The sequence below is a fragment of the Periplaneta americana genome, chromosome 16, assembly GCF_040183065.1.
Source record: "Periplaneta americana isolate PAMFEO1 chromosome 16, P.americana_PAMFEO1_priV1, whole genome shotgun sequence".
In the NCBI taxonomy this organism is placed as follows: domain Eukaryota; kingdom Metazoa; phylum Arthropoda; class Insecta; order Blattodea; family Blattidae; genus Periplaneta; species Periplaneta americana.
The window spans coordinates 12915100-12938398 of record NC_091132.1 but is presented as its reverse complement, the minus strand read 5'-3'; the positions used below and the strand labels follow the sequence as shown (position 1 = coordinate 12938398).

At 33.5% G+C, this 23299-nt stretch overlaps 1 protein-coding gene across 5 annotated transcripts in view; it reads right to left on the bottom strand.

Moving 5' to 3' along the window:
- Nucleotides 1-23299, bottom strand: part of LOC138690945 (solute carrier family 53 member 1) — a 60536-nt gene that overhangs the window by 21122 nt on the left and 16115 nt on the right. The window contains exon 1 of one of the 5 annotated variants that reach the window (XM_069812531.1): nucleotides 13167-13306. The exons of the other annotated variants lie outside the window; for them this stretch is intronic. The gene's annotated coding sequence lies outside the window, so the exon portion shown is untranslated. Of the gene's footprint in view, nucleotides 1-13166; nucleotides 13307-23299 lie in introns of those variants that run through there. 5 annotated transcript variants of the gene reach the window in all.

The following is a 23299-nucleotide window of genomic DNA, read 5'->3' as shown; positions in this document are numbered from 1 at the left end:
TTAATTTTTCAGCATTAAATGTAAGTTTCACGTGCTTTTAATAGGAAAATAAATTGTCTTGTTACTAATTAATATTTCTGAAATTAATTGAGAATAAGGGTAAATTACAGTATTCGTTATGGAAAAAGAAATTTCACAACTTCATGTCTTCGTGCAATTGAAGTTTAAGGGGTTAGGTACAGCTTACAAAATTTTTGGAAATATTCAATTTTTTTCCCTCCATTACTGTATCTATATTTACTATATTTACATATATATTTTTTTTTCAAAATTAAAAAACAGTGAGAGTTCACTGTGCAGTGATGAAACGTTTCCCTCATAACTCATAAACTTGTAAACTTTTTCATGTTCTCTCTCTTTTATTTGATTGCTAATTCATGTTTACAATATCATGCTCTTTCAACTACATTCCTTAATAAATAATAAGAAAATACTGATATTTGGCAATTTTTTTAATTTGTTTATTTTTTATCAGACAATCTATCAAAGGTAGAGAAGTGATTTTGAATCATATTGTAGATATGACATGCATAAATTCACACACAAAATTTCATCACAGAATGTTGGATAGTTTTTCAGTTATGAGAGAAAGGCTTCATCACTGCATAGTGAACTGCCACCATTTTTCAATTTTGAAAATTTAATCGTAAATTTTTTTTTTTCATATAGCAGATGGGTAGTGTTTTACACATACCAATTTTCATTATTGTACAAGATACAGTAATGGAGGAGAAAAATGTTGAATATTTCCAAAAAATTTACTGGTGTAAGCTGTACCTAGTCCCCTTAAGAACCCCACTGTATTGGAAAATGTCATGAGCTACAAAAGAAATCGAGAATTACGACCATACTTTAAAAAAAATGTTGCTACCACTTCACGAAACTTGAGCTGTTTCAATCAGTCCTACATGGGTATAAATAAAGTCAGTTCGAGAAAACAGACTATGAACTTAATTATAGATTGCTTGTTTCGCATGTTAAGCATATTATCACCAAAGCAGAAAGTACCGGTATCTTCAATTCACCTGCAGCTATTGCTATCCAAATTCTTATCTTAAAAAATGTTGATAAGCTCATTCTGGCTTTTAGCTGACAGGAACAATAATGGAAAGACAGATTAAAGTGGGCAACATCAGCTAGTTGCTCTGATACACAAAGAGAGTGAATATTTGGTATGAAATCAAGATAGTAGCAATCAAAATCAACATCTTTTCAACCATAAACAAATTCTTCTTCTGTGCTGTCAGCTTTGAAGTGGAAAATGTATACGTATATCCTGATTTCATCAAACTTATCAGAAGTGGTCAAGTTCATGGTTCTAACCTGTATAATGCTTTTGACAATGAGAACCCTATTATACAGTGAGGTTAGTTGGGGACGCTGACAAATTCCTCCAAAATTTAGTAGAAGAGTAACTGAAAAATTATTTTAAGCACAAAAAACAAAGTATAACAGATAAAAATAGAAATATTGAAACAATTTCATACATGGCTGATCAAATTTTGATTGAAAAAACGGAGGTTTAATTACACGAAATACACAAAACTGAACTAAATAGATTGCGGAAGTGTCTACTCCAAAAGCAAATGCAATAACTGTGTGTGGAAAAAATACATCAGAATCAGAACTGAAACTGAAAAACCAAATAATCCAACAAGCATTCAATTTCACATCATGGGAAACATTTTTGGAATATATTTCTCATACCTACTGATGTCAAATTAGAAAGATATATAAACATAAAAAGAATTACGAAAATAAACTTTAAACAAATGGTGATCTGTGGAAATCAGACCCATCATTTAGTGAGTAGAAGGATTATAAAACTGAGTAGCAGGCCCGTAACTAAAGAAAAAATGTGAGAACTGTACTTTCAATATTTAAATATTTCACTTTTATAAATGCTTAAGAAATGAAAAACGACTAGTTAATGACTTTGCACAAATGAAATCAAGGTGTTACCCTTTACTACACTAGTGGCTGTTACTTATTGTAACTAAAATGCAATTTATTTTTGATAATTGCAAGCAATATTTTTTATCAATAAAATTGTTTTCATTTGTTCGCAGCTATGTATGTCATATTAACAGCAAGTGCATGTAAATTACGTATCGTATAAACACGATAAGAAGTTAAAATTAGACCTAAGAGCAGAAACTGGAAATTCACTGTAAAGTGGGGTAAACTTGACCATTAAACCAAAAATAAACCATAATATCAGCCCTATCTGTAAATTAATTTAATATTAAAAATGCTTAAGAAATTGAGAAAAAAAATGAACTTTAAAAAAAATGTTCTTTTTTCCTTTTTGTGAAGTTTAGCCCAATGGTCAAATTTACCCCAGTGTACAGTATGGAAAACAGTTCATTTCGAGAAAGTAGGGCGGAAGTAGGCCACGCGATGTACCTTATATACCAGTGGTAGTCAATCTATGGTACCCACGAGGGGTTGTCCCAAGGGTACCCATCCTGATGACTAGGTATGTAAATACAGTATGCTGATATATTTATTTCATTATACTTGTTATAATATATTTACATATTTTCGTTTACAATACCGTATCAACTCTTCGTTTCTTCTTGCTCTAGTAACATTTTACATAATTCATTACTATTATTATTGCATCAATATTATATGTTTAATAATAATAATAATAATAATAATAATAATAATAATAATAATAATAATAATAATAATAATAATTTATTTTGCGTACATCAATCAGAGTATTTTGTTATTTCTTATATAAATTGCAATGCAGTTTGCAGGGACGAAGTTAAAACAAATGTATTTTGGGGGTATGCTAGCAAAAAAAAGATCAAACGTCACTGCTACATACGATCTTCCGTACAAAAATCTTGCTCTACCCAAGTAGAAACTCAAATGACGCCCCTGTTGTAAATAAAGAGAATTAATTTAATCCAATTCTAAAATCCAAATCTCACTTTTATATGTCAAAACATTTTCTTAAGAGCACTTTTGAGATTCGTATGTTCATATCATAAAAAATACCAATATAAGAGAAAAAAGTTTATAGCACCTATAATTTCTAAACTACACCATACATCCCAATGAAGTAAACGGCAATCGACAGACGAAGGATCAATACATCCAGTGTGACCATGAGTTGACATGGGTGACGTCACTAGCGATACGCGGGAGGGGATAAATTGAGAACGAATTGACGGGTCGCGCGACAGCCGAGGCACTTTAACTCGAGAATTCGAAGCCACAGAAGATTCGCAATGGTGCCGAACGATTAGTAACGAACCCGGCTATAATCTCAATTGAGCAACAGTCAGCAATCAAAAGTTAAATTGGATAAATTCGCGAGTGAAGTTGTGTGAAGAAATAAAATTCACAATATCGAGACACATGAAGAGCAAATGGAGCAGTCGTATAACCAACGAATAGCAAATTATAGAGCACGATGGTTACCATAGTAACCGACATGTTTACTCTGAATGCATACAAGATGGCTACTCCTAGAAGTCCCAGCATAGCGAATATATACCGGGTTTTCAGGGTATCTGAAAGAAGATATGCTGATTGTAATTGCTAACGTTCACCTTAACAGCAATTTCTATCAACGACGTATTCACTTGCGGCTTTGTTTCCGATACAGCCTGCACTATTTTTTTTTTTCTATTAATGTAGGTCGAATACAGACGTTACACGTCGAAAGTAATTTACTCTTAGTGCTGGCAATTTTTACAAATCAATATGTCATAACTAGAATTTAGTATTAAAAGTTAAAAAATTTAATAAACTTGACTAGATACTGGTACAGGAAATGTAATTTGGATTAGTATTCATTTTCATTATAAGAAATAATGTAGTACACTGGGTGCAAAAGAAATGCCGATACGAAATTGTATCGTTTTCCGAGAACTTCAGCAAACTTGGCGAGGTGGAAAGCTATTTTCCTGAGATTATTTTTTTAAAGATGTAAATACGACTTTTATAACATGTTCACGTTATTATTTAATATGAATTGATTTTAAATTATTCATATACTTTTATTATTTCAAAACATTAATAAGAATACTACACGAAAAATAGTAAAACTACAGTTTATACGGTATTCCCCAGCCTTCTTTATTATCCACGGATGCTGGCATTGTTACAATCGATATATGGGCAAGTTACGTGTCATACCGTATTAACAAAAAGTGAAACACTTTTATCTATACTAATAATAAATCTATAGCCGAAATTTGTCTGGTAATTTTCGATTTTCCAAAAATAATTGGTCCTAACATATATAATTAACCGCCCTGAAACCGAAAATCGCTTTATCGAAATTTTTGTTTGTATGTCTGTCTGTCTGTTTGTTACCTTTTCACGCGATAATGGATGAACGGATTTCGATGAAAATTGGAATATACATTAAGTTCGTTGTAACTTAGAATTTAGGCTATATGTCATTCAAAATATTTTACTTAAAAGGGGGGTTATAAGGGGGCTTGAATTAAATAAATCTAAATATCTCCCTTATTATTAATTTTCATGAAAAATATTACATAACAAAAGTTTCTTTAAAAATAATTTCCGGTAAGTTTTATTCTATGAAAAAGTTTGATAGGACCGATATTTAATGAGATAAATGAGTTTCAAAATTACAATAACGTCATCTAAGGCAGTGTAATGAAATAAAAAACAAATGACTTCGTCTATAAGGGGCCTTGGACAACAACAATCGAATTTCCGGTAAGTTTTATTCTATGAAAAAGTTTGATAGGACCGATATTTAATGAGATAAATGAGTTTCAAAATTACAATAACGTCATCTAAGGCAGTGTAATGAAATAAAAAACAAATGACTTCGTCTATAAGGGGCCTTGGACAACAACAATCGAAAGCTATGAAACACAGCCTACAGAGAATGTTTCTGTGTTTGTATGAAGTAATATCGGAAGCTAAATTAACCGATTTGTATAATTAATTATTAATTCACCATTGGAAAGTTTAGTTTCTCTAGATGGACATAATGCTATAATGTTATTACAGTAACTTCTGAGTGAATCGAGGACAGGTAAGATTAAAATAGCTTCTTATGCACAGAAAACGTGATAGGCTATTCTGTACTTTCTTTTCCTGTATTTCCTAAAATAATTTTTATGACCAAATGAGTGGTCTCTAAATCAAAATGATCGCATTTTAATTTTTTTAATACAATTTAAATTAAGTAACATAATAAACGATTTATCCTTCTATCAAACACGAATGTTCCCTGGATCAAATGTCCTATTTTAATTATGTAATTACTTTATATTTATTTCTAACGGGTGCAGCGGAGCGCACGGGCAACTTACGGCTAGTTATAAATATAAATATAATATTTTGTTAAAAACATGTAAATACGGCTTTTATAACATGTTCGCATTATTATTTAATATGAATTGATTTTAAATTATTTATATACTTTTGTTTTCATATTTTCCGATAATGGTATATTTCTAATGTGATAAGTTGAGCTATATATAAACATAATTTTCCTTACTGTGTATACTTAAAAATATTGTATTCATTGTATGCTTTGTACTGCACTATTGTATTACTAATATTAGTATTATTATTACTATTAGGCCTGTTATTATTATTTTATTCATTATTATTATTATTATTATTATTATTATTATTATTATTATTATTATCATTACTATTCTTATTTATTATTATTATTATTATCATTATTATTATTATATTATTATTATTATTATTATTATTATTATTATTATTATCAATAATTGTCTTATTTTTTTATACTTTGTAGGCCTCATTTATTTTTGACCTGCTGTTCACATTTTATTATGCTTTTTTCTTTCTTTCTGTATGTTATATATTATGTCTGATTTCTTCTTACTTGTTGTTTACATTTTATTATTATTATCTTATTCAGTTTTGAGTGTACTTTGTAAATTTGTAGTGTTTCTATAACGCAGTTTTTACTCCTGGTTGAGTGTTAGAGAAGGCCGTATGGCCTTAACTCTGCCAGGTTAAATAAATCATTATTATTATTATTATTATTATTATTATTATTATTATTATTATTATTATTATTATTATTTCACAACATTAATAAGAATACTACACGAAAAGTGAAACTGCAGTTTATATGGTATTCCACAGCCTTCCTTATTATCCATGGATGCTGTTATTGTTACAATCGATATATAGGCAAGTTAAGTTTCATATCCTATTAACAAAAAATGTAACACTTTTATTATAAACATAAATATAATATTTTGTTATAAATAGATACAAAACTGAAAACTGAATCTAATTGAAACACTTAACTACACATTTCTCCTTTGCATGGAATAAAAACTCTTGAGAAAATTCAGGCCAGTTCAGATGTATTTGTATCAGAGCCTAGAAGGCTCTGGTTTATAAAGGCCTAATTATTTTATTGCAATGCATTCTGTGTATCTCCATTGCTATTGTTTAAGTGAAGTCGTAACGTGACAATATTTCAAATCGATAGCGACTTCGTCTCGGCATTTAATGTGCAGCCCAGTGTACAAAAGTATTCTTTCACCCGAAGTTACTTTCTCTCCTTAATTCTTGTCAATCACAAGCATCTTCATGTATGTTTCCTTTGGGTTTTTTATTTTGCCAGTGTAAAAATTTCTTCGTAATTCTCTGATTTGACATTCCTATAAGCTGCCCACATCACCTCAGTCTCTTTCCTTCTACTATTTCAAGGATAGCCTTTTCTAAAATCCACAATTCACTTCAGCTGCTAGTACTCGGCATTCAATAAACAAAGCTTCTAATTTCAAAGCAAAGAACATGTCACTAGTCAGAAAAGTGCCGTTTCTATTCTAGGTGAATGAATCTTATTTTCCTCACTCCAATTCCAGCTCACACGTACGTTACATAAATTGGCTCAATTCTCATGAGAAAGAAGCAAATCTAATATCTGTTATATAACACAACGCACGAGAATAACAATTCCATTTCTGATGTTGGTAATAATGTTATCATTTCCTCGCCTAATATCAAATTTATTCCACATGACAGAATCTCTCTATGGCCACGGACGTAGTTAAATAACCAAGTAAAAAAATGACAACCTCGTATTCTAGATTCCTGTGCTTCAAATGGAAGTAAATTCATTATAATTCTTGTACTTACAATTTCACATGAACTCAACACAGAACTTGACAAAAACAATGAATTAACACGCTAGGATAACTTAGCCGTGTCTCAATAATGTGATAGTTTTTAAGGGCCGTATTCATAGACATTCTTAGCGCGGGCTTTCGGTGGATGATCAGCGAACTAACGTTTTTCGTATTCACAAATCAGTGTCAGCGATATGATATGATATGAATCCTGTTTAGCACGCTCGTAACCCGGGCTAGCGAAATGTCTATGAATAGCACTCATAGGGTTCGATTCAAAGTTTATTCTGTATGAATTTTGGTACACAAAATATCTAGAGTTGCTTTTCGTGGAGTAGGTCTAAATAAGGTCCCTCTGTTATAATTCCACTACTAGCGAATAATGTCCTCGCCTTAATATGAAAGGCATTCCACATGAAACAAAATCGTATTCTAGACCCCTAGCAATTCCTGCCCATAGAACATCCCACTATTCATCCTCTTTTACTGTCTCAGTCCCCCGTGAATGGAATTCTCTACCTCAGAAGGTTAGGGGCTGCCAGACAATAACCACTTTCAAGAAAAGGCTAAACGATTTCTTACGGGAGCAGTCAAATTGAAGTTATAATTGTGATCGAGTTTAATAATTTAATTTAGGTATGACTATCATTACTATTATTATTATTATTATTATTATTATTATTATTATTATTATTATTATTATTATTATTATTATTTTATTGGTGTTGTAAAGATGAAAAGAATTGTCATTGTATTATATTAATTATGTATTATATTGTCTTGTATTGTAGTATTGTATTGCTTTGAATTGTATTGTATTGTATTAATTATGTTATATTCATAGCATTGTAGTAATTTTCTGTCATACTGGTTGAGTGGAAGAGAAGGCCGAATGGCCTTAACTCTGCCAGTTTAAAATAAACCATTATTATTATTATTATTATTATTATTATTATTATTATTATTATTAAAGTGGAAGTAAAATCATAGCAATTGAAGGGCTTCCCGCAAAACGGGGGTGGCTCCACTTTTTGGTGAAATTAATGTTTTGCTTGTATCATACGACCTTTTAGTGGAAGAACGCTATGATTCCGAGCATTTGGTAGTACTGTTTTGAAGACATGTTTGATCCGATAAGTTATGTAGATGCTCGAACGAGCGAAAACGTTTGTCGAATAAATCACAACTTTTACCACAGATAAGTCTGGACTGAACTTCAAAACAAAATACGTACAGTATATTTGGTAGTAAGTTACAGTGGAATTGGTTTTTAGTAGGTTATTTTACGACGCTTTATCAACATCTCAGGTTATTTAGCGTCTGAATGAGATGAAGGTGATACCAGCGAATAGGGATTATAAAGAATGGACACTTCGCGTCGGTACCTTTGATGTAGCCGGGCTGATTTCAATGACCTTCAAACCAGCTAAAGCGTGAGATTCTGCTTTCTCCCTAGAGTTGGCGTTGACATCACACCAGCTAGCAGTCGACACAGCGGAAATATAACACATATAATTAATACATCTAGGTACATTATGTACTCAAATAAAATAAATTGGATCCATAAAATAATAAATCCGTCATTAATTGCAATGTCTAGACTCTAGAGTTCCTTTATAATGAGAGTTGAGACGTTGACCCCAACAACAATTAAAATATGTAATGATTTGATAGCGCTGAAAATGGAAAAACAAAACTCTTACGAGAAGTAAAACCATATACCTATATCATATTATATACAAATATTAAACGAATTCGATACTTAATTTTATAATGTATTATATTATTTTATAATATAATTTATTATATCTGAAATATAAAATATTATTATTACAACTAGTTTGTCACTGAGAAATAAGGAAAAGCTGTTAACTTGAATTTATTTGAAGCAAAGGTATGCGATGTTTGGATCCTGTGTCTCAATTCTATTCTCAATTATTATCTTAGCGTATGCTCGATTACACTAACCTCTAGCGCTTGAAAGTGGAACTAAACGCTGCGCACAGAGAAACAAAACACAGGCAAATTCGCTCAGTGTCCATTCTTTATAATCCCTATTCGCTGGTGATATTGCCGGTGAAATGAGTCTGGGGTCCAGCACCGAAAGTTACCCAACATTTGCTGATATTGGGTTGAAGGGAAAACCCCGGAAAAAACTCAACCAGGTAACTTGCCCCGACCGGGCCACCTAGTTTCGCGGCCAGACGCGCTAACCATTACTCCACACGTGTGGACCAGTGGAAATGAAGCTGAGCTCCCAATCGTTTCATTGCAAAAAGGCAGCTCCTGGAGCTATATACAGAGTGAACCGTAAGTAGTGTCATTAATTTCAGGGGGTTATTCTTCGAGATATTTCAAACAAAAAAAAGTTTAATACTATTTTGTTCGTTTTTACTTTCTTTCCGAGATAAAAATTGTTTTATATGAAACATATCAAAGCGTGTTTTGGGAAAGTCATTGATTTAATTCCCAACATGCTCAGTCAATTTAAGAGAGCAGCGTATTATGATAATAAATGACTGAAAGAATTTCAGTTTTGTCCTTTAAATGTGCAGAAATTTGATCCGAACAAATGTAACTTTTGAAAATTCCTTACAACTGATATAAATATAGTGGCTTAAAAGACAGCACTTTTAATCAATTAATCAGAAATAAAATTAAATTTAAATTTCCTTCGAAGAGTTGATAAAAATGTGATAGAACAATGGTTCTCAAAGTGGGATCCACGGACAGTTGTATTCTCCATGCATAAGCGATCACTTGGCCTCATTTAAATCTCACAACGAGTATTGCCAACTCTCCTACGTTTCCCATAATCCCCCTGTTTCTTCGTATTTTATTGCGGTTTTCCATTTTCCACAATTTTCTGTGGTTCTGTGGCTGTCTTTGCACTAAATAAAGTAATAATTACTAGATATTAGTATTATGTACATTTGGTATTAAACTTTATTGCAATTTGTAATTTAAAAGGCGTGATTTATCAGTTTGACGACCTATCAGTGAGATGAGAACTTTTTTTTTAATAAACTGAAGTACAAATGTGATAATAATTGACTGATTACAAAATCAGGTATACTTAAAACTAGATTATATTATGTAATGGCATGAATCTTACTTAATCGCAGATGAGTGTCGGGCAGTAACAGTAATTCTATTAATAAGTGTCATGTTTCAATTTATCATATTGTCGCAGTTACAGTTACGATGTAAAATTATATCAATTTTTCATTACCTAGAGTGAAAGTTTAATAATAAAAGACATAAAATCGGGTTTATTCACTATACACATTGTAAAATTTCTTTGCAGAAGGAAATCTTACAGCAAAATAAATTTTATGTCATTTATGTATTGTGTTATTAATGATTACATTTATTATGATTATTTTTCATACAAGTATTTACAATGGCACTACTGCGTTTCATCTGAATTGGTTTGTTGGAGAGCCGTTAGTATGGGTCTACTGTATATAGTAAAAAAAAATAATTAATATACAGCAGAACTCATTATTCGTCCCTCGATTAACTGATCTGCGTGTTACCCGTCGTCAAAAAGCCCAATTTTTTATGTTTTTGTTTAGTCAACTGTCTGAAGACAGGTCTGAACCTCACAAGTGATATCAACAAAACACCACTTATGAGGCAACAAGGCCAGGAGATAATGGGTTAGGGTGGCCAGTTTCTTTCCCCTTCCATTGCATACATCGCCGACTAGCTACATATTACACTAATCAGACTTCAGATGCATTATTATTATTATTATTATTATTATTATCATCATCATCATCATCATCGTTATCATCATCAGGTAACAGTAACAGTAATATTTTTCATTTTACTCCTCAAAGGTAGAGTGCGCAACGATTTTTCAACAGTAATCTCACTAGAGGTTTTGATTTATCTAGAGAAAATCAAAACTCGAGTGGGATTTAATTGACTATTACACGATTAGAAGAAAGTATATGAAGATTAGAAGAAATAAAGTACTCTAATACAATAAAATATTAACTGACTTACTAATATTCTATTTCACTAATGTTAGCTTCACGAAAACATTTGAACGGAGCTGCGTTTTCAGTTGGGTGTCTATGCTGTAAACAAATGACAATCGCAAAGCATGTTTTATAGTACCCTCTTTTTTATCTTCTTAGTACCGTAAAGAATTTGCAGTTTCAAATGTTGGCAAACAAATAAACAAATGCTAGGGTAGTGATAAAAACAAACAAATGCTAGGGAAGCGATAAAACTCAACAAATGCTAGGGAAGCGATAAAATTGTGCAATGCAGCCATGATTGGTTGAAAGACGTCCTTTCGCACCGTTTTATTGGTCAAAAGTAGTATGACGTAGTAAAAGTGTAATAGTCAGTTTAAATAAAATGTTAAACCAAAAATCATCTGCGGTATGCATATTATATTTAAACATATGCATATGAATATATTGGTTTACCATTAAGCACATTTCCTCTACTAAGTGATCTGTTCATATCAATGGTCAGTGTCTACTATTAAAACATAACAGGACCGCCAACTTCAAATCACTGACCAGTTGAACAGAAGTTGTTAGTACGGTTAATTTGTGTCTGACAAAAATTCTAAATCGCTTATACAAAAAGAGAATTTTATACTTCAATGATAATGATGATAATAATGATAATAAGATTTTATACCTTAAGGAACTTACTAATAGATGGTAATTATACACAGTATTTAAAGGGTGTAAATGATATGTTGTTATTGAAATGTTGTATCAGTGAAGAATTATGTTGTGTCAGTGAAGTGTGTTGTATCAGTGAAGAAGTATGTCGTGTCAGTGAAGTGTGTTGTGTAAGTGAAACGTGTTCCTGTCAGTGAAGCTTTATAGTTTATAGTGACAGTGCATAGTATTTGAACAGTGAAATGTTTTTGAAGTGTTAGTGAAATCAGGATAGAATCAGTGAAATGTGTCGTAGTTCCATTGCAGTGAGTGAGTTGACAGCGAAATGAGTGTAATTTGAAAGGTACTTGTGCAGGTATGAACATATCATACTTGTGGGTTTTAGTTCGATGTTAGTTTTAAGATACAAATTAGATTTATTTCAAATGTTATTTTAAGTGATCGTTTCATTTAATTTAGTATATTCACTGTTGTTGTTGTTATTATTATTATTAGTATTATTATTAGTATTATTATTAATTGTATTTTAATTAATAAGTTTATTATTGTCATCATTGAGTGTAATTAGTTACCACTGCCACCGGGTATATACCCACTGCAGTGTGAATAAATTCATACATTTATACATACATACATACATACTTCAATGATAATGATGATAATAATGATAATAATAATAATAATAATAATAATAATAATAATAATAATAATAATAATAATATAGAGGTTATAAAACTGAAAAATTCTGTGAATAATGGGTATTCATAAAATGTTTAAAATTCTTAGTTTGGCAACACTTGTAATCAGTTTTTCCCCACCATTCTCGTCGGAAAGCAGCTAGCAACTCTCCAGTCCCAATGCGGCAAACTGATGAGCTTTCATGATGATATACCTTGCATTGTAAGAGTTAAATACCTGTGATCTGATCCATTGCTAAGGAAGTGACGTCGTGTGTTGAAACTTCTGTAAATTATAATCCATTTGAGTCTTGATCACGAATGTTTCACGTTAAAAATACATATCAGAAACTGTATTAAATTTACTTTGCATTCTTTAATCACAATTTATATTTTCCTGCTTAATTTTATAACGCTCAGTATTTTATAGGATTATTATATCAATTCTCAGCAAATATTTATCATGTACTTTATAAATTCATGTATTTTATCTTATTTGTATAACGACAAAACCTTTTTTTTTTTTTAGCAAATTCCATATCAGGAGAGTACTTGTCGCGATATCTAATGTAAACAAACTCAATCAATTGGCTTCGATACACACGCAGCCAGAAATAAATACAGGCAGACAAACGTACAGTACAGACAACTAACTGAAGATAATTCAGGAACTTCTTTCCCTCACTTAAAATGTAGAAATCACATACCTTCGGCAGTTGTATTGCTGGAAGCCGTGTTCTCTCTGTATGCAAGCCTACTATCAGAGGAAATATCTGATACAAAGGAATGATTTTTATCTCTCAGTTCACTAGTTTGACGTGCCAGGCAATAATGGCTCACATTCGTCATTTTCCACTTCATCCGTCAAACACAGACTTGATTAAATCAAACAAAGAGTAATTGATGGACTTCTAGAGCAATTCCGTTTCTGATATTAAATTCCAATGTTATCTATACAAATTATATGGGAAGACATTTATTCATTCATAATGTTCTGCCCAATGGCAGGTCTTTCACTGCAAAACCATCTTCTCCAGTCCGAGTCTGGGAATTATTCTAGAAAGAAAAATCAAATATTTAGGTAATATTCTGTGTAGGAATGATTCGGAAGTTATGAAAACATGTATATTTTGTATGAAAGCCGCTAATTGGAAATCGATTTGGCTGAAAGAGCTGGAAAGTAAAATAAACTTAGGTCTAAATTGGCTATGGAGAGAACTAGGGTCTATAAACACGAAAACCATTGGAAGAATAGTAAAAGAGAGGGCAAACGAAATTTCAAGACGAGATACAGAGGTGTGAAAATTATTAGAATAATCTTAATTATAAAGGTTTTTTAATAGTTTCTTCACAAATATTCATTGAATTGATGAATATTGGTATATAATATTACTATACTGATGTAGGATATATTTACTACTAACAATGCCGGAAAGCATTGTTGTACATTGGTATTTTTCTTACTTTACAATTGTTATGGGAATTCAGAAATTATTATATTATGTTGGCGGAATTGGAAACATAAAAAATTAATTAAGAAATGCTTTAAACAAATTGTTCTTTGCGTTTACATTGTTGTGAAGGTTCAAATGAACGTATACATCTGTTTTGTGCATATAATTTTTTATGTTTCCAATTCCGCCAACATAATATAATAATTTCTGAATTTCCATAACAATTGTAAAATAAGAAAAATACCAATGTACAACAATGCTTTCCGGCATTGTTAGTAGTAAATATATCCTACATCAGTATAGTAATATATACCAATATTCATCAATTCAATTAATATTTGTGAAGGAACTATTAAAAAACCTTTAAAATTAAGATTATTCTAATAATTTTCACACCTCTGTATTTTTAGTAATATGAAAGACCTAGGATCACTAAAATACTATAGGGAGGTGAAGCAGTTTTGGGAACGGGAAGAATATGTTAGACTAAATTCAAGAGAAGAGAGAACAGGAATGGCATGGTGGAGATTAGGTATCTGGAGACTCAAGAATAAAAGAGGGAACGTAGAGAAGGATAAATGTCCTTTGTGTGGACTAGCTGAAGACGCAATGCATATTGCGCTAAAGTGTCAGGCAACGAATGATTTGAGAAACAGTTGGGTGGATAAAAAATTTCTACAAATAAACGCTATAGTAGCTTATAAAAATGGTCACCTAAACGCAAGCAATCTGCATAAATTAGGAAAATTTCTGTTTAGAGTTAAAATTAGATGGGAGGAGAAAGTCAAAGCTCTAACGGAGATGGAATTATAAATGTTGAGGAGTTACATGATAAGAAACTACGAAGAGTAGTCAATGAAGTAATAGAATAATTCTTAAAAGAGTAGGAGTTTTAAATAAAAGAGGTATACTTATTAGTTTATTATTATTATTATTATTACTTTTATCATTATTATTTTTATTATTAGTAGTATTATTATTGTAAACAGAGGATACTTATAAGTTCAAATGTATTAATTTTTTGTTATAGGCCTATTTGTATAGAGAGCGATGGCGGATTAAGAACTGGAATACATCTAATCCGCCATGACGTGAATGGATAAATGAATAAATGAATGAATGAATAAATATATAAATAAATAAATATTATCCAGTCCTTCCTATTTTCTGCCTTCCTCTTAGTTTTCGCATATGATCCATATACAGTATCTTAATGTCGTCTATCATCTGGTATCTTCTTCTACCCCGAATTTTTTTCCAGTTCGTCATTCCTTCCAGTAGGCAGTTTCTTCCCAGTCAGTGACCCAATCAATTCCTTTTCCTCTTTCTGATCAGTTTCACATAATTTTTTTTCATCCACTCTTTCCAACACAGCTTAATTTCTTACTCTGTCTATCCATTTCTCACGCTTCATTTTTCTCCATATCCACATTTCAAATGCCTCTCTTCACTCCGTCGTAATGTCTACGTTTCTGCACCAAAAATGCCACACTCCACATTAAGCACTTCACTAGTCTCTACTTTATTTTTCCAGAGGTCCGCAGATGATGCTCCTTTTTCTATTAAGTTTCCTTGGCCATCGCTATCCTCCTTTTGACTTCCTGGCAGCAGTTCATGTTACTGCTTATAGTACTACACCCCAAGTATTTGATGCTGTCCACTTGCTCTACTGTTTAATTTATAATTCGCACGTTTACCTTCTTTATATTTTTTCTTCCGATAACCATGATCTTCGTCTTGTTGTCATTTATCTCCGTCCCATAATGCTCACAGCTGTCATTTAGGTCTAGTAGCATGGGTATAAGTTATACAGTGAAACCTCTCATTTACGGACATCGAAGGGACGTAGCAATCTGTCTGCATCTGGGAGGTGTTCTTTATTGGGAGGGAGGCTCCTGAATCTAACAGTAAATTTATAATATGGATTATGTATCCCTTCACGCTTTAAATGAAATGTATTACTGTAGTTAAATTCTAAATACAGTATACTACAGTAAATTCTTTGCAACTTTGAACTACAGTAGATAAGACCGAAAAAGGAAAATACAGTACTGTGCCATGCAATTTTATTCTAGGTCTACAGTTATGCAGTACTGTAATTTACAGTTTTCAACTTAACCTTTACGTTCAGGTGCCATGTCTCTCGAAACAGAACAACTGATTGAAGTGAAGAGAATAATCCTACTAGCTGTATCATGTGTCGAATACAGTTTCATGATCGCGGAAACCTGGACCCAGCAGACAGTTCAAATTTTACGACTTTGTTTATCCACCCGCTTCCAGATGACAAGGATTGGAAGCCTACGAGACCCTTATTTATTGTCTTCTTTCATGTTAAGGAATTTCTGTACAGTTCTCAAAACTAAATTTTCCATTTTTGTAACACATTAGGTCTTGAAATCCAAGTCCTGTCCGCAGTCAGGAGGTAAAGCAAGTTTTAGGACTGTGAAACAGCTGTCCGCGTCCGTGTTTGAGAGTGTCCGTAAACGATAATTAAAATTATAATTATTTCTATATTATTTCAGTTGGGACATAAAAATCTGTCCGTATATGAGGAGTATCCGTATGTTAGAGGTGTCCGTAAGGAGAGGTTTCACTGTATATAATTCATTTATTGTATTTATTTACATTTCTAATTATACTTGGAAGCTGTTAGATGTTACAAAAATTAAGCCTATTTATAAATCTGCAGTGCTTGGGAAAAGTGACACAAGTCAGTTTCCACAAACCTTTTTTGATAATTTATTGACAACTTACGGAACATCTGCTCGCTTGGAAAAAAAAAATACGTATTTCTCCCATTACAATAATTCATACAGAAAAAAAATCAAATCGACCTAAACCAGTGTAAGTTTGTATGATTTGAGGCTTTCTCGGCGTTGGTTCGCTAATATGTTTTCGCGGGATATCAGCCGAGTTAAGATTTTGGAATGCTCCAAGCTTTCGACTGCTATCTCTGCAGCCATCTTCAGGGAAGTGATGTCCGAACAGAAAGTCGAAAGGTTATATAGATGTTAGGCTGTCTCAGGTGAAACGGGATTGGTTGGCGGATCGGCCAATCCGGGGCCGGGAATTGTCATCGCTCGTAAGCTCCGCCCCTCCCGGGATTCCTGCGTGAAGTTTGGCGGGCGGCGAGCCCTGTTCCGCCGGTTGGAATCGGTTGCCGTCCTCGGTCCGTGATCTTCATGACCTTGATTGTAAGAGGGCCTGAGTTGGTCTAAGGCCGGTGTCCATGCCTGACTGAGCTGGAGTCCACTGTCTCTGTTAAAGTTGTTAGACAGTGTAAGTTGTCAATAAATTATCAAAAAAGGTTTGTGGAAACTGACTTATGTCTCTTTTCCCGAGCACAGCGGAAACGCCATACAAAGTGCGTGTTCTTTGTTAACTTTTACACGAGGAAATCGATTTTTGGAATTCCTTAAGTTTTTCCGAATGAATTGTTACTGCTTGCATACAGGTTTATTTCTTTTATTCGTTATTTATGATTATGGCAGAATTACGGCACAGGACTTTGTAATCAATTCTTCAATAGGATACAGTAGGCCTACAATAACTGTACAAAACTCTTGGACTTCTTACAAACCGAGAGTTATAAAACACGCAGAGGAGCAGTAAATTAAGTTCAGAGAATAATTTCCGACCTTCTACCGCGAAATGATACGGAAGTGGAGTCCTTAGAAGAAAATTAGGTCATGTTGCGTAAGGGAGTTGTGGTCATCGTGATACATGGTCAGAATTAGAGATGACTTATTGAAATGGATTGCGAAAATATTATCGGGATTGTAAGATCTATGAAGGAGAAAGAAGCTTTAACAAATAGCTGTAATTTGAGGAGAGAACATATTTCTGGAATAACGGTCTATGTTGCTCGTCCGATAGTAAATTTATGAGCGAAATTACGATATGACATTGTTCCTTGTGCGTGGTATAGTTTTGAATCATAAATAGAACGTCAACTACAGCACAAACAAGATACGAGAGTTCCCTAATAGTATATAGTCTATCTGTGACACGCACCAAACATAACGTCACTGCAATATGAACAACTAACTTCATCTCCATATGCCCTGGATCAGAAAACGGTCTCTAGTTATATTTCCTTTACAGAGTATAGTTTTATGATTTCTTATTATGTTGTACAGCATAATGTAGCCTATTCAGTCGATGGAAAAGTTCGTAGCGTTTTTTCGCTGTGACAAAAGTATTTATTTGAGACGAACAGAAGACAAAAATTATTCAGTAATATATTCTCCTACATTATCCATGAAGTCCACACCTGTGGAGTAACGGTCAGCGCGTCTGGCTGCGAAACCAGGTGGCCCGGGTTCGAATCCCGGTCGGGGCAAGTTACCTGGTTGAGGTTTTTTCCGGGGTTTTCCCTCAACTCAATACGAGCAAATGCTGGGTAACTTTCGGTGCTGGTCCCCGGACTCATTTCACCGGCATTATCACCTTCATATCATTCAGACGCTAAATAACCTAGATGTTGATACAGCGTCGTAAAATAACCAAATAAAATAAAATTATCCATGACGTCGACCTGGTTGGCGAGTTGGTATAGCGCTGGCCTTCTATGCCCAAGGTTGCGGGTTCGATCCCGGGCCAGGCCGATGGCATTTAAGTGTGCTTTATAACATTTATCCATGACTTTGAAAGACATGTTGGTTCAGAAAAGTGTGAATACAATCAATAATTTTATATATAATAAATTTTCAGTCAAATACACTTTTCAATTTGTGAGGTCAGATAATCTGTTACATCACAATATTTAGTACGAAGTCACTAATATTTTCGACTTTAAAAAGTCATCTTCAGGTGCATGAGATGCAAACAATTTTAAAAATAGGTGATACGTTGATCGAACACTTAATAATATAGTAAGTAATGCACGTACTGGCATTTACAATTATATAAATTTCGTGCCTCTTGAGGTAAACTGTACATGGTAATTGTAAATGCCAGTACGTGCATTACTTACCATGTTATTAATTGCTAGATCAACTTATCACCTATTTTTAAAAATTGTTTGCATCTCATGCACCTGAAGATGACTTTTTAAAGTCGAAAATATTAGTGACTTCGTACTAAATATTGTGATGTAACAGATTATCTGACCTCACAAATTGAAAAGTGTATTTGACTGAAAATTTATTATATATAATTATTAATTTTATCCATGACGTTATGCCAATGCTGGGTGGTTTTTCAATTTTGCTGGTTTGTAATTAAATAAGTTGTCAAGCCAAGTTTGTAAAGCATCTCCGTTATCAAAGGAGTTCCCTTGAAGATTGTGGAAATGTGAGGGCGCAAAATCCGGAGAATATGGTGGATGTGGAATCACCTGCCAACTGAGCTCCTGGATAGTGGCTTTCGTCATGTTAGCGGAGTGCGGACGTGTATTATCGTGATGCAGTCTTCCCGGTCGTTTTTCTTCAATTGCGGCCGCAAGGTGTCTTGAGTTACATTGGTAATAAAATGTCAACACTTATGGTTACATTCCTGGGAAGCCTTCTTTATCCCACCAGACTCAGATCATCATCTTCTGTGGATGGACAACTTTTGTGGTACGGGTTGTGGTGTGTCGAAACGATAGAACCATATTCTTGCAGTGGTTTCTCCGATGATATTCTCTCCATACACGGCACAAAAGTGTCATTTTTTTATACACTCCATCTTCTTCAGTCCACAAACAGCACAAACTTTCTTCAAATCCGTAAAATTCAAGCGTATTTACAAGCCAAATACTCGAAATAACAAATGACAAACGATAAATAATGACAAATGACAAACGATAAACAGACTCCTAACAACGCAGTGTTGTGATGAACAAAAACGCTATGAACTTATGGATCAACCCAATATTTTTTTTTCTCGCTGCTATTTATACTCGCTTTAACATCTTTGGTCATATCGTGAGTTAATCTTTGGTTGAAATCCGAAGGCCTGTGTACTATTGTTGAGACTGGTTCTATTGTTGTAAACTAGATGGCGACTGTATATATATATATATATATATATATATATATATATATATATATATATATATATATATTGATAACCTAATATTATCTGTTATTGTACAGCTCCTGAATATGAATTTTAGGCGTTGGGGCATACTCAATAAATTAAAAAAAAAGTTTAGGAAAGTTAAATTGAAACATGGATATAGTTACCTTATCCACAACAAAAGGAGAAATTGTGAAGTATTTTTTTAATTATAAAGCAATAAAACTGATTAATGGAAAACAGTGAATATGATTTCAAAGAGTGCCAATTTCAGCCTACAATGACTCAAATGTACGAATTTGTTGCAGTAAGATAGTGTCAAATTAAAATATTTTACTGTGGATTCTTTACTTACAGTTACACTTGTCACAGAACAGAAACTACTATTTCTTTTGTCACGATGACGAATCGAATTTGTGAAGAAGATTTTGAAGGTCAGTACAATTACTATAAGCCTAAGCCTATTTATTTTAATTTGATAAGTACTCTACATTGGGGAAAATCTTGTATACGAACAAACACGTGCAGCGCAGCAATGAGTGATAGGTGAATTTGCAATGTAATTAACAAGGTAATGATCCAGTCAAGAGCGATTTAAGTACGTATCACTTCAGCACACACAAGTAGCACACCGTATGTCCCATCCAAACTCAACCGGAGTTTATCTCACTCTGAGAGCTCAGCACTTGTGTTAACATCCTAACGTGATGGTTCTCGAAAAGACCAAGTTGTTCAGAGCGATAATTTCAATGATACTGCTCAGAAATCAGTACCGGTAAGTGTCCATATTACATCCCTCTCGCGTTTATCGCTTTCTGTGGAAGGATAGTACCAAGTTCCCAAAATTACGCTGTGCAAACATCAGTGATCCTTTTCAAGAATGTTTAAATATGGTGAAAAACCAGCAAATAATAATAATAATAATAATAATAATAATAATAATAATAATAATAATAATAATAATACTTACAAATGGCTTTTAAGGAACCCGAAGGTTCATTGCCGCCCTCACATAAGCCCGCCAGCGGTCCCTATCCTGTGCAAGATTAATCCAGTCTCTATCATCATATCCCACCTCCCTCAAATCCATTTTAATATTATCCTCCCATCTACGTCTCGGCCTCCCTAAAGGTCTTTTTCCCTCCGGTCTCCCAACTAACACTCTATATGCATTTCTGGATTCGCCCATACGTGCTACATGCTCTGCCCATCTCAAACGTCTGGATTTAATGTTCCTAATTATGTCAGGTGAAGAATACAATGCGTGCAGTTCTGTGTTGTGTAACTTTCTCCATTCTCCTGTAACTTCATCCCGCTTAGCCCCAAATATTTTCCTAAGCACCTTATTCTCAAACACCCTTAACCTATGTTCCTCAGAGTGAGAGTCCAAAATAATAATAATAATAATAATAATAATAATAATAATAATAATAATAATAATAATAATTTGAAATATTATCATTTATGATACAAGTTCGTAAAGGTTTATGATACAAGTTCGTAAAGGTTTTCATTTCGGCACGAGTATAAAGTTTCTGAAACGAGAGCCGAAAAAGATAACTTTACGAAAGTGCATCATACAATGTTTTTTTTTCTACGATAGCACAAATTTACATTTTAAAAAAATATTTCAAGTTGGAGAGATTATAAGATAATATTTTATGGCCGTCTAAATCATAACTATTATAAAACAATATCCATGGAATTACAGCCTGTTTTATTCATGATCACGATTTCATGACCGTCTAAACCGGCCATAATCAACAAAGCTGTGATTACTTATTTTTTTACTCACTAAAACTCGTTCTTAAAATGGGTAATTGTTTAATATCAAACGTTCCTGGGTAGCTCAGTTGGTAGAGCGTTGGTACGTTTAACCAAAGTTCCCGGTTTCTATACCCGGCTCCGGAACAATTTTTCCCTCGAAATTATTCAAATGAACTTTACAGGGAGTTATACCTGAAAGCTCGATTTGCATAATACACGTCACTGTTCGTTAACAGAAAACCACAATTTAAGTCACACAAAGTTTGTGTGCACTCAATGTTGGTTGCTTGACGGTTGTCAAGCCCACTTTGAGGTCTGATATAGAGGGAAAAATTGGGTCGGTGTTTGGTAGAGTTCCTGGGTAGCTCAGTTGATAGAGCGTTGGTACGTTTAACAAAAGGTCTCGGGTTCGATACCCGGCTGCGGAACAATTTTTCCCTCGAAATTATTCAAATCAACGTTATAATAATCCGTGGGGCTACAGCCCGTGAGGGGCCTAGATCGACCAGCCGGCTGCTGGCCTCACGCTCACATGCCGAAGTAGAGGTGGACGATCATCCAACCAGAATGGAGGTATCGTGTGGTTAGCACGATGGTCCCCCCAGCCGTTAAAGCTGGTATTCGCAACCGGATTTCGCTACCTATCGTAGCTCCCCAAGTGCATCACGATGCTGGGTGAGCACCGGTCCGATACACTGGCCGAAATTTCATGAGAAAATTTCTTCCTCATGAGGACTCGAACCAGCGCGCATTCCGTACGCGAGTCCTAGGCAGGATGCCTTAGACCGCGACGCCATGGCGCGGGACCAAATCAACTTTACAGGCCGTTATACCTGAAAGCTCGATTTGCGCAACATCAAAATTATGCTAGACATTTTTTTAAAAAAGTGCTTTTAGGAGTAAAAGTCGTACATATTTCGAATTTATCTTTAAAAATGACCGAAATATATCCATTTTATTAAATTATGGTATCACTTGTGAGGTCCATACCTATTTTTGAACAGTTGACTAAATAACAAAAACTGATTCTGGTACCTTTTTCAAAATTTGGGCTCCAATTTTTGTTTTCAAAACTAATCTCGAATTTAAATTGGTGTAGCAAAGATAATTCTACAAACAAAAAAATAAAAGTGTGTATCAGTTAGGAAAAAATAATAAAATTTCACCATCCTCTCCTCTCAAAATCTTGAAATCTTAAATAAAGAGACTGAATACGGCTGGGGCACAAGGTATGGACTATATTCCATTACCTTAAATTCAATGTTCGAGGGTCAGGCGTAGGTAACTATCTCTAATGAATCTCTGCTACTGAGAGTAACACAAGGTCGTCTTATGTAACTCACTCTATCTCATTTGTGTGAAGATGGGAAGTGCAAATGGAAACAAATTTTACTGCGCATGTACCTCTGGCACGTTACTGCTGGCAGGTAATCAAGTCACTGTATCTGATCGTGAAGAATTTTAATGAAAAACAACTTTTATTTTTTTAATAAAACGAATAGTACAATTTAATTATACTCCGCATATTATGGTATTATACAATATGTGTCTAAAACACGCACATACACAAACATGCATGCATGTAGGCCTATCTGAATATGCTCATTTCTTAA